The following is a 10,797-nucleotide window of genomic DNA, read 5'->3' as shown; positions in this document are numbered from 1 at the left end:
TGTATTTCATTTTATCTTATACTAGATCTTTAAAGCCCAAACTGTAGTGAAGGAGTGGCGACTGTCCACTGAGTTGAGGTAGTAAATGATTCAGCTTGAATCCTCATATGGCTTCAATTTTTACATAATAGAGGTGAAAAGCAAATGTCTAAGAAATAGTTCTCAGGGACTTCCCTGGTGGTCCAGTGGGTAAGACTCTGTGCTCCCAGTGCAGGGGGTCCAGGTTCGATCCCTAGTCAGGGAACTAGATCCCACATGCATGCCTCAACTAAAGATCTCGCATGCCGTGACTAAGATCTCACATGCCGCAACTAAGACCCAGTGCAGCCAAAATAAACAAATATATAATAAAAAAAGAAGAAATAGTTCTCATTTGTCTGTATTTGGAAGATTTTCTTATTATTATCAGTGACCTAAGTAAGAAGAAATTTCACAAGCTATTAACACTATTTAAATATTCAAACAATAAAAAAGAAAACTCCCTCTCCAGAAGACCTGGATAGCGCCTCCCAGCCATGCTGAACTGGCTCTGGGCTTTCCAGACACCGGGTTCCCTCACTTTCTTCTGCTGGGTCAGCTATGGCGGCCAGGAAGACCCTGAACCCCAAGGCTGAGGTGGCCTGAGCCCACACGGCGTTGGCTGTCAACATCAGTGTGGCCTGGGGGCTGCAGTACGTGCTGAGGACTAACTTGGGGCCTAAGGGCACCATGAAGATGCTTGTTTCTGGTGCTGGAGACATCAAGCTCACTAAAGATGGAAATGTGCTGCTTCATGAAATGCAAATTCAACATGCAACAGCCTCCTTAATAGCCAAAGTAGCAACAGCCCAGGATGACATAACTGGTGATGGTATTACTTCCAATGTCCTAATCATTGGAGAGCTCCTGAAGCAGGGGGATCTCTACATTTCTGAAGGTCTTCAACCCAGAATAATTACAGAAGGATTTGAAGCTGCAGAGGAAAAGGCACTTCAGTTTTTGGAACAAGTCAAACTAAGCAAAGAGATGGACAGGGAAACACTTATAGATGGGGCCAGAACATCTCTACGTACTAAAGTTCATGCTGAACTTGCTGATGTCTTAACAGAGGCTGTAGTGGACTCCATTTTAGCCAATAAGAAACAAGATGAACCTATTGACCTCTTCATGGTTGAGATCATGGAGATAAAACAAATCTGAAACTGATGGAAGCTTAATCAGAGGTCTTATTTTGGACCATGGGGCATGGCATACTGATATGAAAAAGAGAGTAGAAGATGCATACATCCTCACATGCAATGTGTCATTAGAATATGGAAAAACAGAAGTGAATTCTGGCTTTTTTTTTACAAGAGGGCAGAGGAGAGAGAGAAACTAGTGAAAGCTGAAAGAAAATTCATTGAAGACAGATTTAAAAAAATTATAGACATGCAAACGAAAGTCTGTGGTGATTCAGATAAAGGATTTGTTGTTATTAATCAAAAGGGAATTGATCCCTTTTCCTTAGATGCTCTTTCAAAAGAAGGCATAGTAGCTCTGCACAGAGTTAAAACGAGAAATATGGAAAGGCTGACTCTTATTTGTGGTGGAGTAGCCCTAAATTCTCTTGATAACCTAAATCCTCATTGTTTGGGACATGCAGGACTTGTCTATGAATATACATTGTGAGAAGAGAAGTTCACCTTTATTGAGAAATATAACAATCCTCGCTCGGTCACATTATTGATCAAAGGACCAAATAAGCACACACTTACTCAACTCAAAGATGCAATAAGAGATGGTTTGAGAGCTGTTAAAAATGCTATTGATGATGGCTGTGTAGTTCCAAGTGCTGGTGCAGTGGAAGTGGCAATGGCAGAAGCCCTGATTAAATGCAAGCCCAGTGTAAAGGGCAGGGCCCAACTTGGAGTTCAAGCATTTGCTGATGCATTGCTCATGATTCCCAAGGTTCTTGCTCAGAACTCTGTTTTTGACCTTCAGGAAACACTAGTTAAAGTTCAAGCAGAACATTCAGAATCAGGTCAACTTGTGGGTGTAGACTTGAATACAGGTGAGCCAATGGTAGCAGCAGAAGTAGGCATAAGGGATACTATTGTATAAAGAAACAGCTTCTTCATTCCTACACTGTGATTGCCACCAACATTCTCCTGGTTGATGAGATCATGAGAGCTTGAATGTCTTCTCTGAAAAGTTGAATTGAAGCTTCCCTTTTATCATCTGAATCACAGACTCTACAGAGCGATCCTAAGAATATAGTTATGGAATTTTTGTCCAAGCTTCAAATGATTTTCAAAGGATTTTTTTTCCCATATAAAAAAAGGAGAGAACACTGGCACCTATTCAGATTCTGAGGTTCTGAAATTATAATTACAGTATTTTAAAAATTGCACTGTAGTGTACACATACAGGCCATACTTGCCAATAAACAGGATGTTTTGCTTTAGCTTCAGTGATATAAAAATACATGTTAGATAAGCTACCTACCTTGTTATTAAATATTCCTTGAAAAACACCACTACCACCAAAAAAAAAAACCTCCTTTAGTTTCAGCATAAACACACAGGCACTCCTTCCCACTAAATGCTCTCTCATCTTTATGACATCCTTTTGCTAATTTATAGCTGGGATTTCTGCCATGCTTCTAGTGAAATAAGACATGTTTATGACTAAGGCTTTCACACTTCCAAAAATTTTTCAACTAGATACTTGAGAAACTTAACATCTTCCTCCTCTAAAGTCAGTATAATTCATAGAGATATCAATATTGAGCAATTTGAATTTCTTGTGGTTGTCAAACTTACAACCATATTTTACAGTGGATTAAGAACACCTTTAGTTCTCTCTTGAGTTTGTCAGAAGAGTAACTTGATTTCTTTGACCTGATTTCATACTTTTCACCTTATGTTGTTAGACCATGGGATTTTATATCATTTCTCCCAATGGAAAATATAAGACTTCCATAAATGAGGGCTTGACATTTAAAACATTTATTGCTTATTAGGTATATGATTTGCAAATATATTATGTAGGTTGCTTTTTCATTTTGTTGATTGATCCTTTTGCTGTGCAGAAGCTTTTGAGTTTAATGTAGTCTCACTTGTTTATTTTTGCTCTTGTTGTCTGTGCTTTTGGTGTCATATCCAAAAATTCATTGCTAAGACCAGTGTCAAGGAGCTTTTCCTGTACATTTTCTTCTAGGAATTTTATGGTTTCAAGTCTTAAATTTAAGTCTTTAATCCATTTTGAGTTGAATTTTGTGTATGGTGTATGATAAGGGTATAATTTCATTCTTTTGCATTTCTGTATACCATTTCCCAAACAACATTTACTGAAGAGACTATCCTTTCCCCATTGTGTATCCTTTTTTAAAATTGAGATATAACTGACATAAAGCATTATATTCATTTCAGCTGCACACCAGAATGATTCGATATTTGTATATATTGTGAAATCACCCACCGCAATAAATCTAGTTAGCATCTGTCATTATACACAACATTTTTTTCTTGAAATGAGAACTTTAAAGATTTACTCTCTTCTCAACTTTCAAGTATGCAATATAGTATCATTAACTACAGTCACCATTCTGCACATTACTTCTCCATGATTTATTTATTTTATAACTGGGTGAAATGGGTGAAGGTGGAAATGGATGAAGGTGGTCAAAAGGTATAAACTTCCAGGTATAAACTTCCCATTGTGTATTCCTGGTGCACATGACAAAGCAAACACTATATAATCTCACTTATTTATGGAATCTTAAAAAAAAGTCAAACTCACAGAAGGAGAGAGTAGAACAGTGGGTTACCAGGGGCTAGAGGGTGACAGAAATGGAGAGATATCAGTCAAAGTGTATAAACTTTCAGTTGTGAGGTAAATAAGTTCTGGGGATCTAACCTACAGTATGGTGACTATAGTTAATAACACTATATTGTATATTTGAAATTTGCTAAAAGAGTAGATTTTAAGTATTCTCACCACACACAAAAAATGGTAACTATGTGAGGTGATATATGTGTTAATTAGCTTCATTGTGGTAATCATTTCATACATATATATATATATATACACACACACACACACACATATATATATACACATATAAATATATCAAGTTGCAACGCTGTATACCTTAAATTATACAACTTTAATTTGTCAATTATACCTCAAAAAAGCTGGAATAAAATAAAATAAAATACAGGTTCATTGCTTCATAATGTTTCCATTTGGCAGTGAGACCCAGGCTTGCACTATCAGTAGATATGCAATGTATATGAATATAAAAATTTTCCTCAGCATGCACTGTCAATAGACATAGATAATTTGGCTTTGTTTTTGAACATGTTACAAACAGGATATTAATTCTTAGATGACTTAGCTCAAAGGTCAATTCCAGAATAGACTCTGGCAACACCCACATACTCCTATAATAGGTTCTAATAAGAAACACAAACATATCACGCCTATAAACCCAAGTTTCAATCACTACTTTGGACCCAGAATTAAGGATGATGGTGAAACCAACACTATGGTGCTTCCATACAGCTTCTCTACCAGGCCTACAAACTCATCTGACAGCCCTAAGATCAGCCAGTATATCTTACTTCCTGATATATATCAGGTATTTTAAAAATATTTTTTATTGTAAAATTAATGATCCATGTAGAAAATTCAGAAAATCCAGAATTGTAAAGAAGAAAATAAAATAATCTATAGTTCTATATTCTAAAGATAACTTCCATTATTTTGGTGTGTTTCCTAGAAATAATTTTTATCTTTTTGTTATATTATCATGAACACCTTTTCATATCCTTAGACATTCTGTAAAAGGAATTTTAATGGTTGTATAATGTTTTACTGTATTCAGGTAATACATAATTTATTTAACCACATTGCTATAGTGAAGAACCTGTTTTAAACATTTTTTAATATTGTAATGTGGTGCATGTGCTGGAATATAATCCTCTAACTCACAGGAGATACACACTTCATGCATTTCTCTTTTAAATCATCTAGCATCCTTGTCTTGGCTCACCAACACTCTCTATCACACTATCTTGGAAACAAAAATTAGTCACGGGGTGTTTTCATGACCTAAGTGCAGGTCAATCCAAGACATTTTCTGGTTTGATAGAGAGATGCTATGAAAATAGGGGAAGAAATGCTCTTTTATCTCTGGAGTTGCTAAAGCAGACAGGGTGGAAACCTGCAGCTGCTGGGGTTTATATTTTCTTCTTTGAGAGGAAACCTATCTGAAGAGTGAAGTCAAGTAAAACGAGCAGAGAGAAATGATAGATGAAGTGCAGGAATGTCCTGGCATATACTGGTCCTTGCTGCCTGAGCCTGGGCCCTGGGGATTGCAACTCCTCCTTCAATTTTGTGAATTTCCTTTGTAGTTTTTCTAGCTTTAGGAACAGCCACATTTCCAATTTTCATTTAAATTATTTTGGGCTGGGTAACTGTCACAATTGAAAAAACTTTTGTTTATTTTGGCATCTATAATTTCTTTCTGAAGACTACTTTTTAAAGTAGAACTTAGGGTTCAAAGAATAATATTTCAAAGCTCTTGATACATATTGCAAAATCAAATTACAGAGAATTAACATCAATTTGCACTGTCAGTAATGAATGTACACCATAGAGAGGTTTCTGAAAAAACTCAAAATGATGACACAACTGTTGTTTTGAGGTTGCTTCTAATTCTGAATTTTTATTTTATTTATCCCACCAATATTTATAAAGCAGCTGCTACAGTGTGTCAGGAATTGTCCATGAATTAGAATGCAAAAAATGACGACACAGGCCTGACTTAAATGAATTCACATCTGGCTGGGGAAGAAGAAGCCTTCCTATCCAACTATATCATGGACTTCCCTGGTGGTGTGGTGGTTAAGAATCCGCTTACCAATGCAGGCGACGTGGGTTCAATCCCTGGTCCAGGAAGATCCCACATGCTGCGGAGCAACTAAGCCCATACACCACATCTACTGAGCCTGCACTCTAGAGCCCACGAGCCACAACTACTGAGCCCACATGCTACAACTACTGAAGCCCGTGCATCTAGAGCCCATGCTCCACAACAAGAGAAGCCAACGCAATGAGAAGCCCTTACACCACAAAGAAGAGTAGCCCCTGCTCGCCACAACTAGAGAAAGACTGCACGCAGCAACGAAGACCCAATGCAGCCATAAATAAATCAATAAATCCAAATATATCATGATGCAGTGAGTAATATAACAATAACATGCTTGGAAAATGAGCAAATGGGAGGATACCAGCACCTGGACTGGCTTTGTGGAATTGATAGAAGGTATACAAGTTTAAGAGTCTCCCCACAAGAGGGGATAAGAAGTGTGGAGCAGGCATACCCATAGAAAAGATCTGAGAAAGCTGCAGAATCCCTAATAGGGTTGAAGGAAGGTATTTTTCTCCTGAAATCAGTCAGTAGAGACTGCAGGAGGTGACTGCTTCTTCAAATGCAAAGTCAGTAATGTAAGACTTCAAGGAACATGAAAAAAATTGAGAAAGCATGATACTACCAAAGGAACACATTTTCCAGTAACTGATCCAAGAAATGGAGATATGCAATTTGCCTGATAAAGAATTTAAAATACTTGTTTTAAAATACTGAACCATTACATTGTATACCTGAAATACAATGTTAAATATCAATTATGCTTGTATGAAAAAATAAAGCAAAAGAGTTGTTTTCACAAAACTCAGTGAGCTACAAGAAAACAGAAAGACAATACAATGAAATCAGGAAAGCAATACGTGAACAAAATGAGAAGGTTAATATAAAGATAGAGATAATAAAAAAGAATGAAACAAACTTGGGAGCTAAATATTACAATGAAGAAATGAAAAATGCAATAGGGAACATCAATGTCAGAGTGGATTAAGCAGAAGAAAAAAATATGTGAAGTAGAATACAAATCATTTAAAACTATCCAGTCAGAAGAGAACAAAGGAAAATGAAAAAGAGTTCAGAAAGCCTACATGAGCTATAGGAAATTATTGAGAAGCAATCAACGATATCATTGAGAAATAATCTATACATTATTGGCGTCCCAGAAGGAGGAGAAAGGGAAAAAGGAGTAGAAAGGTTATTTAAAGAATTAATGGCTGAGAACTTCCCAAGTCTGGGGAGAGATCTGAACATCCAAGTTTATGAAATTCATAGGTTGCCCCAAAATTTCAACAAAAGATAATCTTCTCCAAGGCACTTTATTAAAAACAAACAAACAAACAAAAAAACTGTCTAAAATCAAAGACAAAGAGAGGATTTTAAACGTAGCAAGAGAAAAAAAATTACACACAAGGGAACTCCTGTAAGGCTATCTGCATATTTCTCAGCAGAAACTTTGCAGGACAGGAGAGAACAGAATGACATAGCCAAAGTGTTGAAAGAAAAAAAGTAACCAGAATATTTTACCAGGCAAGGTTGCCCTTCAGAAATGAAGGAGAGACAAAGACGCTACCAAATAGACAAAAGCTGAGGGTGTTTATCACCACTACACCTGCCTTACAAGAAATGCTAAATGAAATTACCTCTGTTTGCAGATAATTTGATCTTACATATAGAAAATCCTAAAGACTCCATCAAAAAATTGTTAGAATTAATAAACAAATTACGTTGTAGGATATAAAATCAATTTAAAAAATTAGTTGCATTTCTATACATCAACAATGAAATACCTGAAAGAGAAATAAAGAAAACAATCTCAATTACAATAGCATCAAAAACAATAAAATATTTAGACATAAATTTAACCAAGGATGCAAAAAATTCATACACTGAAAATTATAAAATGTTTAAGAAAGAAATGTAGAGACACAAATAAATGGCACAATATCCCGTTTGTGGATCAGAAGAATTAATATTGTTCAAATGCCCATAATACTCAAGGCCATCAATAGATTTAATGCAATCCGTACCAAAATTCCAAAGACATTTTTCACAGAAACAGAAGAACAATTCTAAAATTTGTATGAGACCATAAAATCCCCAAATATTCAAGGCAATCTTGAGAAAGAACAAAGCTGAAGATATCATACTTTCTGATTTCAAAATATATTACTAAACTATAGTGACCAAAACAGTATTACTGGCAAAAGTGGACACACAGACACATGGAACAGAATTGTGAGCCCAGAAATAAATCCATTCATATATGGCCAACTAATATTTGACAAGGGAACCAAATATATTCAGTGGAGAAAGCATAGTCTCTTCAATAAATGGTGCTGGGAAAACTGGATATTCACATGCCAGAAGAACGAAATTGGACCCCTATCTTAAACCATTCACAAGAATTTACTTGAAATGGAAAAAGACTTGAATGTAAAACCTGAAACTATAAAACTACTGGAAGACAAAGGGAAAAACGTCATTGACACTGGTCTTGACAATGACTTTTTGGATGTGGTGCCAAAAGCACAAGCCACAAAAGCAAAAACAAAAAAGTGGAACTGCATCAAACCAGAAAGCTTCTGCATAGCAAAAGAAACAATCAACAGAATAAAAAGGCAACCTACAGAATGGAAGAAAATATATGCAAACCATATATTGGATAAAGGATTAATATCCAAAATACATAAGGAACTCATATAACTCAGGAGCAAAACAACAAAAAACAATCCAACTAAAAAATGGGCAGAGAGGGCTTCCCTGGTGGCGCAGTGGTTGGGAGTCCACCTGCCGATGCAGGGGACACGGGTTTGTGCCCTGGTCCAGGAGGATCCCACGAGCCGTGGGGCAGCTGGGCCCGTGAGCCATGGCCACTGAGCCTGCTCGTCCGGAGCCTGTGCTCCGCAACGGGAGAGGTCACAGCAGTGAAAGGCCCACGTACCGCAAAAAAAAAAAAAAAAAAAAAAAAGGGCAGAGGACCTAAATAGACATTTTTCCAAAGACATACAGACAGCCAATAGGTACATGAAAAGATGCTCAACATCACTAATCATCAGGAAAATGCAAATCAAAACCATAATGACATATCACCTCACACATGTTAAATTGGCTTTTATAAAAAAAGACAAGTGATAACAAGTGTTGGCGAGGATGTAGAGAGAAAGGAAGCCTCCCACACTGTTGGTGGGAATGTAAATTGGTGCAGCCACTACAGAAAACAGTATGGAGATTCCTCAAAAAGCTAAAAATAGAGCTACCATATGATCCAACAATCTCATTTCTGGGCATATATCCTAAAAAATGAAAGCACTATTAGAAGAGATAGCTGCACTTCCATGTTCAGTGCATCATTATTCACAATAGGCAAGATAGGAAAATAACCTAAATGTCCATTGATGGATGAATAAATGGATAAAGAAAATTATATATATATAATTATATTATATTATTATAATTATATAATATAATGGAATATTATTCAGCCACAAAAATGAAGGAAACCCTGCCATTTGCAACAACCTGAATGGGCCTTGAGAGAGCATTATGCTAACTGAAGTAAGTCAGAACAAAAAAGACAAATACTTTATAATCTCACTTATATGTAGGGATCTAAAATAGCTGAACTCATAGAAACAGAGTAAAATACTAGTTGCCAGGGGGCTGAGGGGTGTAGGAAATGGGAATATTTTGGTCAAAGGTACAAATTTGCAGTTATAAGATGAATAAGTTCTGGAGATCTGATGTACAACAGGGTTACTATAGTTAACAATACTACATCATATACTTGAAACTGCTGAGAGAATAAATCTTAAACATTCTCAACACAAAAAGTGGTAATTATGTGAGATGATGGAGGTATTAAACAACCTTATTGTGGTAATCATTTCACAATATATATATTTACCAGAGCATCATACTGTACATCTTAAACTTACACATTGTTATATGCCATTGTGTCTCAATAAAGTTGATTTTAAAAAAATGCTAAAAAAGAAGTTGCATGACCCCTGCTGTTTTTCCTTGATATGCTCTGCTGGAAAAAAAACGTGTCAGTAAAGCTCTTGGCAAGTTCCTTTTGAACCCCATCTCTTGATATCAGAAATGACTAGCTTGTATATTGTTCTGAATCTAAAACTCATCTAGTGAGAAAATGAAGAATATTGTCTGCTGGGGTTTAAAAAAAAACTTTTCTGGGAAATTTTCCCCAGCTGAAAATTTCTTTACTGATTTAACTGACCTGGTTATTTCCTTTGTTATTCATTTTATTTACTCCTATATTACATACCTCACCATTACATTTTATTTAACAGTCTTTCTGTGAGTAGTAGGCCTCAGTCTTCAATTTCACTAGTCTATAATACCTTTCTTTATATTTAATGTTACGAAAGTTCATTGAATTTCCAAATGAATCTCCTTTGTAACATCTCTATGTCTTTTTCTAACAAATATAGTCATTTTCCAAAATGGTAGCATGAAGTATCATTTACATATAATATTATTCAACAATTCTGTGATGCAAACATTTCATCAGTCTCCATAAATAGTGTATGATTTTTAAAAGTTAAAAAGAGGATGTCACCACTAAAACAGCAACACTGACCTCTATCAACCAAGCCTCCTGGGCAAGGATCCAAAAAGTCTAGGGACATTCTATCTAATAATACTGGCCTAATCAAAGATATCTGCAAAAGAAAAGGAAATTCTATTTAGTGTCTGGTTAACACTAGTCCAATTAATGATATCAATTGTTTGTGAGAACAAAGAAGAACCTGGAGAGGAGGTGAGATAGGGAGGCACAAGGGGGCTGTGGAGGGGTCACCTTCCAACAAGGCTGTCACTCCATCCTCCCTCTTAACTGTCTACACTGGAGAAAGATAGGAAAGTAGTGAAGAGCCTAATACAGGACA

General features: G+C 36.2%; 1 pseudogene across 1 annotated transcript; it reads left to right on the top strand.

The window, feature by feature from the left end:
• Positions 1-579: 579 nt before the first annotated feature.
• LOC309977991 (T-complex protein 1 subunit zeta-like) lies at positions 580-2,174 on the top strand (annotated as a pseudogene). The gene has a single exon. The product of its transcript is annotated as a T-complex protein 1 subunit zeta-like (transcript).
• The last annotated feature ends 8,623 nt before the right edge of the window (positions 2,175-10,797 follow it).

The sequence above is a fragment of the Leucopleurus acutus genome (assembly GCF_964270905.1).
Source record: "Leucopleurus acutus genome assembly, chromosome: X".
In the NCBI taxonomy this organism is placed as follows: Eukaryota; Metazoa; Chordata; class Mammalia; order Artiodactyla; family Delphinidae; genus Leucopleurus; species Leucopleurus acutus.
The sequence above is the reverse complement of the archived record's forward strand: the minus strand, read 5'-3'. Positions and strand labels throughout refer to the sequence as shown.